The 13,374-nt window shown below is 34.8% G+C and overlaps 1 pseudogene; it reads right to left on the bottom strand.

Annotated features, from left to right (window-relative positions):
- LOC115305189 overlaps positions 1-13,374 on the bottom strand; it is a 16,077-nt pseudogene continuing 2,703 nt past the window's right edge.

Raw genomic sequence — 13,374 nt, 5'->3', positions numbered from 1 at the left:
CTACTTTAACACTCTACACAATAGAACTAAAAACACATCTAACTTCTGTAGGACTTTCCGAGTGATTGTCCTCTTGACATCCCCCTTCACTTCTTTGTTCCTTAGGCTGTAGATGTAGGGTTTAACATAGGAGTAATGACAGTGTAGGAAAATAACACTAGCTTCTTGCTGTCAGGGGACTGGTTGGATTTGGGCCATAGGTAGGTCAAGCTGGCGGTTCCATAGAAAAGGGATACCACAATGAGGTGTGATGAACAGGTGGAGAATGCCTTCTGACGACCAGTAGCAGAAGGCATCCCCAGGATGGTTGTGATAATGCAGGTGTAGGAGACCAAAATGAGAGAAAAGGGAAACATAACAAAGAGTAGTGGGGAGGCCAGTGCTTGCATTTCATACCTGGTTGTATCCTGAGTGACTAGTTTCAACACTGGAGGAGCATCACAGAAAAAATGGTCTATGGTATTTGGTCCGCAGAAAGGAAGGGCCACCAACCAAGCTGTATGTAGCATGGCTACAGGAACACCAGACATCTAAGAGCCTACAGCCATCCACAAGCACAGGGACCTATTCATTATGGCTGAATAATGGAGAGGGTTACAGATGGCCACAAAGCGATCATAAGCCATCATGGACAGAAGAAAACATTCAGAGCTGCCAAAGAAGAAGAAAAAGTACATCTGGGCACCACAGCCTACAAAGGATGATTTTCCTCGAAGACACTAGATCTACCAGCATCTTTGGCACCATGACCAAGGTGAAACAGACTTCAAGAAGTGATAGGTTTCAGAGAAAGAATACATGGGTGTTTGAAAAGCAGGATCCACACTGGTAACTGTGACAATAAGGAAGCTGCCCAGTAAAGTGACTGAATAGATGACCAGGAACAGAATAAAGAGGGAAACTTGCATCTCAGATAAAACCAAGAAGAATAAATTCAGTGACTCTGGTGTGATTTTCACAAATCCTATCTTATATTGGTTTCCTTGTAAGCATCAACTATGTGCCTCAAAGGTTATTATTTAAATATAGATATAATTTCAAAAATGTCAATAAAATTCATAAAAGCATCTCTGTGCTCAGGCATCTCACTATTTCTTTTCTCTGAAATGGAAAGAAGGTGTACAGTAAGATAAAATCAAGAACAAAGAAGTGCCTTGCTTGAATCTGACTAATTGCTTGTCACCTAGGTGCCATTTTTTCTTGTCAGTGTCAGTCACAGCCTGCAGTTTGTGTTCTTCATCAGAGGCATGCTGTTGTCAGGAGTCAGCAGAAGTAGTTTAGGCACATGAAATTTAAAATAGAATCATCTACTACTTTTTTAAAAAGTGAAATAAATCCAATGTAGGAAAAGAGGACTATGGGCTAGTTTTACTTTTGTAATGTTTTAGTATAAAAACTACATGTTTCTATTGAATGGAGTATATTCCAATCCATCATCCACACATGCACATGTGCATGTACATATACATTTGTACATCATATATGTATACAAAGACAGTAACAAATCTTCAGAAACAATGAATACAACATATAACTTGACTTTGCTGCTTCTCTATAATCTTCATGGGACTGCTTACTGTGATTTTTTATGTTCTCTCCTGAACCATAATTTAACTTCCCTGGATCCCTACTTCTTATTATTGACATAGTTATAGTCCCTTCTTTTGGGTTGCACTTAAAATAAAACTTTGAATGAATATGACTATCAATAGAGGAATCCTCCTTTCAACATTCATTTCAGCTCCCATCCATCAAAACTGTTCTGCTTCCTACTGTGTTGTGACTTTACTAAATTATCATTAATTAAGTAACAAGGGGGTGTAAGTTGTGAGCCAGGGTTCAACAGAAGACCACAAGGGAATCAAAATAGAGAACTTAATTAATCACCGGTTCTGGAGAAGGCACAAGGCTCACTCAAGGTGCCTCCTAGGGAAGTCGAGGCAGAGTGTGGGAAGAGAGAGCAGAGAGAGCTGGGCACATGCTTGCATTAGAGCTTGAGTGTGAAGTACTTTGGGGTCCTGGTCAATTAGTCAATTTAAACCAAAAAGAACAGGATTTCAATATTTTTCTTGGTGGTTTTATCTAACAGTGAATAAGAGCAAAGCCCTGGGAGACAGAGGGGCCTCTTATTTATCACAGGGGCAGTTGAGGGAATCATGTCAAGAACTTATATTTACTGGTGATTCTATGGGCTATTAACAAGGATATGCACTTGAGGGAGGGGTTAATATCAGTTCAAGGGCACTGCAGGCAATTTTATTATCACAAATGGGTGCTGAGTCAGCAGCATTAGGAGTTAGTTTAGCTAAACTCTCAGCAGACTGTCGTTTCCAAAAATGCATGGTCAGAAGTGAGAGTTAGTCGCTATTGTGCATCCACTAAAAATCTAGTCCTAAAAGGACTGACTCAATTATTATTAACTCAATCACTCTATATTATTTAGAGTAAAATAGTTTGACCAAAAGTAGAATTGTACAAATGTTTTCTGTACAAGTTTTACTCAGCCATAACATAGCAGACCTTAGTAATCACAGAAACATGTTGGAAAAACAATTACTCAAAGTGCTACCCTGAGATGAACAATGTTTCTTTTTTTTAAATTGGAGTTTGGTGTATATTGGATCTGTTGTTTTAGAATAAATTTTCAAATTTAATTCAGAAAAAAGTAACTACATTATTTTAAAGAAAGCAAGGAGCTGAAAACTCACAGCCTCTAGATCCATTCTGAAACAAGTGGCTCATGTAAAAAATTCTGCTATAATCGTACCCCAAACATACATAGTTTTGGTCCTATCTCACTTGTCTATTTTGCTTACTCTGAGTTCTGAAGCCAATGTCTTCAGTAGCCTAAGGAAAGAACCCTGGCCATCTCACACTCTCCATGCCACAAGAATGGAATCTAGATTCTGTCCCAGAGTCACAGGGACAGACGAAGCAGTGATTGGGCCCTTTCACCATTATTGCAAAACCTACTTCAATGCCATTCTCATCACCAGTGTTAGAACAACATTATTTCTGATACATTTAGCAAAACTTATAAAAAGTGATCATGGTCCCAGCATTTTGTAACAATTCTAAGTATGTTATGGTGCTAACAATACTCCATTATTTGTCTTGAGAAAAAACAAGAATAGGAGAGTTAATGAGGGTATATATAATTTGTTGATATTTATATTTTATTTTTAATGTATTCCTAAAATGCCTCTCTGACAACGACTCTCAGATCTCTGATATTGAGGTGGCAGAAAGCAATGCTAGGTTGAATGGCTGAACTTTGGGTGATCAAGGTCTACAGTATACCATCTATGGTCTCTAATGTGAAATAGAAATAAGGATATCCACGAAAATCATCAGTTTTTTTTAATTTCTTGATAATTAAGGTTATATATTTTCCACCATGGCTGGGCACATTTAAATTCAATAAAATTTTGGGAAATTTGAGGTTTATAATATCATAGAATGTGCTTGCAAATATTCCTCTCAGTCTTCCTATAATCTGAAAACTCCTATATCTTCTTAAAAAAGTAAAAAAAAAAAAAAAACCAACAACAAAACCACGAGTCATCAGCAGTGATTACAAAAATATCACAGATTTATATTAATGTCTTTTTAAAATTTACAAACTGTGACTGAGTTGCCATGATTACTACATAACTCTAGAGAATATACTATTTTACTTGTTGCATGGTATTTTGATAATTTAGTGACATTTACATATAGTCAACTAATTTAGTTGACTATATGTAATAAAGCCAAAAAGATTTTGCACTTCTTACTCAGTAGGTCAACTTCTAATGTTTATGAAGAAATTGACCTTATCTTTCATTCTGGTCAGATTTCTCCCAAGTATATGTTTTCTCATTTAAGAAAAATTGATGGATCATTGCAATTATATCATCAGCATTTGGAATACAAGCTAAAGATGAAATCATTTCATGCTTCTTACTGGAACAGTACAATACAAAGTAAAAGTTAGTAACCTGGGGGATGAATGAGATCAGTATCTTTATGGAAAATACTGGGGTACCGGGGCTGCTCTGTCAGTTGAGTGTCCAACTGTGGTTTTCAGCTCAGATCATGATCTCATGGTTTTGTGAATTTGAACCTACTTTCAACACATAGCCTCCCTAACTTTCTTTCTTTCTCTGCTCCTCTCCCGCTCTCTTTCTCTCTCGCTGTCAAAATAAATAAACTGTGAAAAATACAAAAAAAGAAAATACTTTGTATGGTTGTAATCCACAGATCTCCTTAAGTACACCACTCTCATTTGCCCCCTCATATTCTGTTCTTACCATTCTATTGCTTTCTAGATGAACAAGGGAACTAATGTTTTTTGAGTTCTCTTATTTTAATAAAACAAAAACATTCCTTTCTCCATAATAACATGCCATATTTACTTTTCTTAAAATGTTTTATTATACATAGATGCGCAGATAGAACACATTTTTAATTGAGAAAGGAAACAAGTCATAAAGATTATCTAGCTATATCTTACCAAATAAAATCCCATATTTCTTCTTTAGTTAGAAGTTTAATGATATTTTGACGATATGCAATTTTGTTGACTGTTCAACTCTTTAGAAGTAAGCAAATACCTTAGGCAGACTGACCAGCTTTGCACTGGCACTAAGCGGTTGGTATATTTTAGTAGTAATATTTAAAAGCATGATGGCCTTCGGGAAACAACCCCAGGGACATTAGAAGGAACTGCTATTAATCACACCACATTTTTATTTCATAGGAGAGAATATAGAATTTTCATGGAGCTGTCTATATTTTCTTTAAATTGTAAACACTGCAATTCAATATGTATTTCTCAATAATAGATATTTTGTGGAGGGTCTGTTGGGCACACTGGTCAAGTCCCTCAAGATTACAAGTATTAATATGTCGAGTCTATGTGAAGAAGAGAGACTTTAATTTTCTCTGTATGGTTTTTGTATTTTTGTGAAATAGATTTTGGTTCAATACTGATAAAAGAGATTTGTACCATGCCCTTGAAACTTACATGATTTTTATATTTCAATTTTAATATATTTTTAAATATTACTTTAAACATATATTTTCTTAATAATAACTTTTCAAATGATTAAATACATCAAGTTAAGCTGATAATTGGCATCTATTTCATGCTGTCTTAAGCCCTAAATAGTTTGGCTGTTGGTTTGCTTTAATATGAGAACATTGTAAACAGTACCACGATTCATATATTCTTACATGGAAGAAGGTCTTATAATATCTTATAATATTATAGTATCTTATAATATGGTTAATGCCATAAAGTAGTAAGTGATTTTTCTTTATTAACACCTGGAATGTTTTATCCTTGGAATTTCTAAGGCTTTTTCAACTTGGTAGCTGGAGACATCATTCTTCTTTGACGTTTGTAGGGAGCTAACAGAATGGTGGAAATCACTCTAATTATAATGTCTTTGCTTTAGAAGCAACTCTTAAATAAATATAAACTGAAAACACTTACAAATTAACACAATTGGAATGATTCTCAAAAATTGAGATCTTTGGGGAGCAAAAAGCCTTGAAAAGGCCTCAGTGTTTAAGGTTAATCTAGACAGGAACTGGGGGTATAATAAATAGGTAGAAAACTTCATCCCTTTCTGGATTTACTTCCTTCTGGAAAAAAAATATAAAAGTTTTATGTTACATTTACAAAAATTAAAGGACTACTCCTTAACCCTTATTTTCCAAGTAAAAATGAAGTAACAAGGGGATAATAGTTTAAATAGTTTTAGATCTTCAGTTGAATACATTTACCTTTATACATAAAACAAATGTAACTCTTTCAAAGAACAAGTTGTAACAAATGTATTTGATCTATCTTAATTTGTACCTGTACCAAATAATAAACTATGCATCATGTTAAGAATTTTAAAAAGTCAATTGTAAATGGTGCATTGCTGAATTCATGTGTCAGGCTTTTGTTTTGTTCTGAAAAATTTTATTTTATTTTATTTTTAAATGTTTATTTATTTATTTTGAGAGGGAGATAGAGCATGAGAAGGAGTGGAAGGAGGGAGAAAGAGCGAGAGACAGAGTGAGAGCGAGAGCGAGAGAGAGAGAGAGAGAGAGAGAAAGAGAGAGAATCCCAAGCAGGTTCTGCTCTGATAGCTGTGAGCTCCCGCTGGGCTCCAGCTCATGAATGGTGAGATCATGACCTGAGGCAGAAATCAAGAGCCTGATGCTTAACTGACTGAGCCACCCAGGTGCCCCTGTTTTATAAAAGTTTAAATGAAAGTTCTGTAGGATCTCAACAAAAAAACTGTGCAAATTGCTTTATCTGAACATAAGGTGAACTTCAATGGAGTTATTTCTAAATTATCTGCTCCTAAATGAATATCACTTTCTCAAATCACACACACACACACACACCAAATTCAGATAACATACACAGTGTAAGCTCACAGTGTAAATGTCCAACTGCCACTCTACAGTAGTCTAACTCCTTGCCAATTCCTAAAGTCACCGTGTACAACACATCCCCTGACTATATATACTGACATCTTGCAAGTAGTTCATCATAACGATTTTAGTTTAAAATTTCCTTCCACTTAGTGTATTTTTGGATTTCCTGAAAATATATCAGTGATTCTTTTCCTATAGTTTTCTGGGTTCACCTATGAAGTGGCAGGCACTGTGCTAAGTCACAGGTTTGAAATGTAAACTAGACACAGATCTCGTCTCCAAAAGAGTACATGGCAATTCTCATTTAATGAAATTCACTTTGAAAAAGTAAAGAATGAAGTCCCATCAGCAAGAGAGGCTGTCTAGTGGCTTTTGAATAAAGATAAAATATGACCTTATGTTAGTCTAGGATTTGGTCCATAGATTTCAATATCAGAATTTAAATGTGTGAGTTAATCCAGAGGATAGCAAGCTCTTAGAAGAAAACACAAATTAAACTCTTTCAAAGTTGGTGTGTAAATGTGAAAAGTGTGAAGCCATTAAAGGCATTTAATATATTATTTGTGTGCTTTAAACTGAGGCATGCATCCTTTTACTTTATTTTTTTAATATGAGCATAGTTGACAGACATGTTTTATTGTGTTTTTAAGTAAATTCCTTCCAATTCCTGACCCCCAGAACAAGTGTCTCATTTTAAGAGTCGTTTCTAAGATTCAGATGATTAGTTTGAGTCAAATCAGATTGCTCAGAATAATCTCCCCTTCATAAAGTCTCTAGCATTTTTACATCTACAAAATGCCAATTTTCCATATAAGTTATGATGTTCACAGGTTTTGGGGATTAGGGTCTAGATATCTTTGGGGAGCCATTATTCTTCCCACCATATTGATTTGTCAAGAATGTAATCTGGAATTCAAAATATTTCTAATTAAATTGTAACTCATGTATTTATTTTTGACAACATCAAAAATAATGTCTTAACTACTCCTCCCTGGACTTTAGAAAACAATAGCAAATTAAGCCCAATGAAAATGGGAGGAAATAACTTACAAAGAAAATATCAGAGATTAATGAAACAAAAAATATGCAGTAGCGGAGCCAATAGTGAGTCTTTGAAAGGAATTAAAATTTAACAATAGTCTGGAAAGATAACTCAGAAAATAAAGTGAATAACCAGAACATTCTACCAATTTAAAATACACACACACACACACACACACACACACACACACACACTCAAATCTTTCACAACTGCTTCTGTGTATAAATAATAGAAGACATGTTAGAATTCAAAAGTAACTTCTCAAGGTGAATCACTATTGAGACCTAAATCCAATAAATTCTGTACTAGGAAGGAATATTACAAATTTTATTCTTTATTCTTGAATATCAATATAAAGGTCCAAACTTAGGTATTAAGAAAAATAATTCAATAATGCATAAAAATGGTAACGTTTAAGGATCTAATCTGATGTTAGAAAACCAATGTAATTTATCTTTTTAACAGATTAAATAAAGAAAATCACATTAATTATTCATTTGGTGAACACAAAGCATTTGATTATATTTCACAATCATTCTTTATAAAAACTCTCAGCAATCTATTGATTATAATTATCTATTGCTATATCTATTGCTATGTCCAATTTATCTCAATACTTAAAACATTAATAAAAATTGATTTCCTCACAATTTCTGTGGTTTTGGAATTCAGTTTATCTGGGAGGTTTGGGCTCAGAGCTGTTACAAAGATTGCTGTTAAGATATGATCTCACTTACATGTGGAATCTGGAAAAGCCGAACTCATGGAAACAGATTAGCATGTGGTTGCCAGGGGCAAGGCAGAGGGTGGGCTGGGAAGGGAGATGCTAGTCAAAGGGCATAAACTTCCAGTTATAAGGTGAATAAGTTCCGGAGATCTTGTGGTGGCTATAGTTAACAGTACTGTATTATATGCTTGAAAGTTGCTCAGACAGCAAATTAAATGTTCCCATCACATGCACACACAAGTGGTAATTATGTGAACTGGTAGAAGTATTAACTCTACTATCGTAATAATTTCACAGTCTATAGATGTATCACATCATCACACTGTACACCTTAAATGTGCACAATATTGTATATCAATTCTATCACAGTAAAGCTGGGGGAAAAATAAATATTGCTAAGACTGCAGCCGTCTGACAACTGGGCTGGGGCCAGCCAACCCGCTTCCAGATGGCTCATGTACACTGCTGTTGAGTTGGTTCCGTATACCAGCAACTTGCCATGTAAATCTTCCCATGTGCTGTTCGATTACTCATGACATGTCAGCTGGCCTCTCCAAGAGCAGTGATTCTAAAGAGTAAGAAGCAGGATCCAATATCATCTTTTAAAATTAATTTTTATATTTTTAACAAGAGCTTTTTAATGAGATCTATGTGACAATGAAGAATTGTATATTTTTAAGGTGTACAAGTTGATGATTTATATATATATACATTGTGAAATAAATCACCACATTCAAACTAATTAACACACTGTCCTTTTTTATTACACAAACTTGTAGATCACACATGGTCATATCTGCAGTGTCAGAAGAATCTGAATAGCTGGAGATGAGGATTGTAGGGGGTTATTTCCCAGGCTGGTTATTACAAAATGCAACTTTCTTAATCTAATAAAGTGTATCTACATAAACCAAAAACAAAAAAAAACTAAGGGAATTATAAGATGATATGAAACCGTGAAATATTTTTCTGTGTAATGCAGTGAGTTAAGGAACACTAAAAGGTAAAAAAAATGTTAGAATGAAGGAAAAATGGATGCTATTTGCAGATAATAGTATATGTACAATTCCAGGTAATTTTTTTAAATTACATATCTTTCCATGGATATGTGGATATACAGGCATACTTAGTTTTATTGCACTATGCAGATACAGCATTTATTTATTTATTTATTTATTTATTTATTTATTTATTTTTACAAATTGAAGGTTTGTGGCAACTCTGTATTTGGCGAGTTGTCTGTAAGTGTCATTTTGCTCCTTTATGTCTCTGTGTCACATGTTGGTAATTCTCAAAATATTTCAAACTTTTTTCATCACTATTAACATTATATTATGGTGATCTATAAACAGTGATTGTTACTTACTGAAAGCTCAGTTCATGATTAGCACATTTTACCAGTAGTGTATATTTTTAATTTGAGAGCGAGACAATGTGAGTGTGGGTAAGGGGCAGAGGTTGAGAGAGAGAATCTTAAGCAGGTTCCATGCTCAGTGTAGAGCCTGGTGTGGGGGCTTAATCCCATGACTCTGTGATTATGACCTGAGCTGAAATCAAGAGTCAAACACTCAACTGACTGAGCCATCCAGGCACCCCTTAGCAATAAAGTATTTTTTAATTTAGGCATGTACATTTTTTAGATGTAACATTATTGCACACTTAATAGACTACAGTATAGTGTAATATACCTTTCATATGCACTGGGAGATAAAAAAAATTTTTGACTCACTGTTGTGACATTCACTTTCTTGTAGTGGCCTCGAACCAAGTCCCGAAATATCTCTGAGGTCTGTGTCTGAAAGGTATAGATAATTAACTAATAATATAATATATAAGACTCAGCTCAGTTCAATTATTTTTGGCAATTTTATATAACCATATAAAACAAAAAATAAAAAAACCTAAAATTTTCCAGAGTTTCTTGTGGACTTTACAGTCAATTTTCCACTCCCTAATGCAACCTTTTTAAATTTCTATCACTACAGATTTCTGTTCAATACTCAACAAATTCCAGTACATTGAATCCTATAGTGTAATGGTATTTTGTGTTTCCATGCTTTTACACAACTAAATATTCATCACGAGGGTGAGTGAGTCAGTTGATCATTCTATTGTCAGCGGTCTTGTATGGGTAAAACAAAATCTGTTTATTCACTTGTTAATGAACATTAAGGTTGTTTCTAGGTTAGACTCTGGTGACCACGGTTATTATAAATATTCACATATATGTCTTTTGTGTTTGTGTATATTACGTTTATATTCATTCTTCTTGGGGAAGCATCTAAGAGTGGAATTTCTGTGTGAAAGATCCTAAGTCTGAAGTTATAAGAAGCTATCAAACTATTCTGAGCAACGGTGATAAGTTTATGAGAATTCCCACTTTTCACATTCTCAGCAACTTTTGATTTTTAGTATTTTTTATGATGGTCACTCAAATAGCTTATATCGCCCCCACTGGCATGTGACAGAATATCTTGTGTGTTGTAGGACTGGCAAATATCTTTCTTTGGTTAATGTCTAAAAAGAATAAAGTGAGAGTGTCAGAGTGGTGAGCCAATTATTTATGAACACAGATAATTAAAATCTTGATTGGTTGTATATGTTTAAAGGTTACTTTGTTGGTTGTTTGGTTTGTTAGTACTTATGTTGTTAATAAACACTCTTCTTTAAATATTAATATGTGTGACTTTAAAATATTTTAAGGTTATTTATTTATTTTGAAGGGGAGAGAGAGCACAAGTGCAAGTCCAGGAGGGGAAGAGAGGAAGGAAAACAGAATGCTAGGCAGGTTCTGAACCATCAGCGCAAGCCTGATGTGAGACTTGAACTCAAGAATCATGAGATCATGGGGGTCCTGGGTGGCTCAGTTGGTTAAGCGGGTGACTTCAGCTTAGGTCATGATCTCACAGTTTGTGGATTTGAGCCCCGCATCAGGCTCCGTGCTGACACCTCAAAGCCTGGAGCCTGCTTCGGAATCTGTGTGTGTGTCTCTCTCTCTTCCCCTCCCTTGCTTGTGCTCTCTCTCTCTCTCTCAAAAATAAATAAGCATTGGGGCACCTGGGTGGCTCAGTCGGTTAATGGTCTGACTTGAGCTGGTCATGATCTCATGGTTCATGGCTTTGAGCCCTGCGTGGGGCTCTGTGGTGACACCTCAAAACCTGGAGCCTGCTTCGGATTCTGTGTCTTCCTCTCTCTCAAAAATAAATAAATGTTAAAAAAAAAAAAAGAATCATGAGATCATGACCTACCAAAATCAAGAGTAAGACACTTAACCTGCTGAGCTACCCAGGTGCCCCTAGTATGTGCGACTTTTAAAGATGTCTTAAAAATCATTGAAATATTAGAAGGGCTTAGGTAATATATAGATAGTGATGTATTTTTTTTATCTCTAAGGATTGTTCTGCATTCTCAGCATTGTAAAGGGAAAAGTAGAAAACACTTATTGTCACATTCCTTAAGAGAAAGAGAAGTTCTTTGAAGATGAGGTGAATAACCAGAATGACTGGAGACACTCTTTCTATCATAGGTTTATCTTTTCTTTCCTCCCTTCCCCACAATATTGATTTACATCACTGCTACCATATTTCACCACAATTTATATATAAAGAGAGCAGAGGACAAATAGAGAAAAAGAAAACTATTATATATGTTGGTATTAAGTGAGAGAGCCATACTTCAACTTCATAACTTTGTACCTAATTACCTTGGGAAATTATTTAACAACTCTGTTTTTAAGTTTCCTGGTGCCTGTAATGGGGATACAAATACTCTTTCAGAGAGTGGTCATATAAATTAGATGAGGTAATATAAATAAATGGTCAAATATGCATGTAGCAAATGCTAAGCACAAAATATTAGTTACTCTTATTGACTATTTATCATTGATATCATCATCGTCGTCATCATTATCATCATCATCACTGACATTATTCAGAAGGGCACTGTTTGATGAGTACTGAGAATTGTAAGTAATCACTGAATTCCACTTGCGAAACCAGTATTGCATTTATGTTAACTAAATAAAGTTTAAATAAAAATCTGAAGGGAAAAAAAGGCTATCTTACTAATTTCACAAGTGGTTAGTTAATATAATCTTTATTTCAAATCAAACACTGTAAGTACTCGAGGCAGAGATCATACTATGGCAAATATCTGTAATTCTTCTACCCTAATATATTCATGATTTTCTATGTTAATACTCTAATTCAAAAATTAAAATAAATGTTATACTATTTTGTTTCCTAAATGAAGGAGGAAGAGCTTTATAGACGGTTTCCTCACACCAGCTATTAAACAGGCTCATGGTTTCCATCTTTAAAATGTAATAAGTAACAATAATAAAAATCTTTTCCTGTCCTTTGTTTTCTTATCCTGACTGTCTCCTCCTCTTCATGACCAAGCTTCTGCCACATGTTGCTCTCATTGGTTTTCTTTTTTCTTGTCATTATCTTTATTTAAAATTTAAATCCAGGTTAGTTAACAAATAGTGTAGTAGTGGTTTCAAGAATAGAATTTAGTGATTCATCACTTACGTATAACAGCCAGTGCTCATCCCAACAAGTGTTCTCCTTAATGCCCATCACCAGTTTAGCCCATTCCCCATACTCAGGTCTCCTCCAGTGACCTTCCGTTTGTTCTCTGTATTGAAGAATCTCTTACGGTTTGACTCCCTCTCAATTTTTATCTTATTTTTCCTTCTCTTCTTCTATGTTCATCTGTTTTGTTTCTTAAATTCCACATATGAGTGAAATGATATTTCCCTTTCTCTGACTGACCTAGTTCATGCTGCATAACCACAATGACATACCTCCTCACACCTGTCAGAATAACTAAAAATAACAACGCAGGAAGCAACAAAGTTGGCAAAGATTCAGAGAAAGGGAAACACTCTTGCATTGTTGGTGGGAATGCAAACTGGTGCAACCACTCTGGAAAACACTATGGAGGTTCCTCAAAAATTTAAAATAGAACTACTCTATTACCCACCTATTGCACTACTAGGTATTTATGCAAAGGATACAAAAATGCTGATTTGAAGGGCAATATGCACCAGAATGTTTATAGGAACACTATCATAAAAAGGCAAATTATGAACAAGCCCAAATGTTCATTGACTGATGAATGGATAAAGAAGATGTCGTGTGTGTGTGTGTGTATATATATATATATATATATATATATATAT

This window comes from Suricata suricatta, chromosome 10 (assembly GCF_006229205.1).
Source record: "Suricata suricatta isolate VVHF042 chromosome 10, meerkat_22Aug2017_6uvM2_HiC, whole genome shotgun sequence".
NCBI lineage: Eukaryota > Metazoa > Chordata > Mammalia > Carnivora > Herpestidae > Suricata > Suricata suricatta.
The sequence above is the reverse complement of the archived record's forward strand: the minus strand, read 5'-3'. Positions and strand labels throughout refer to the sequence as shown.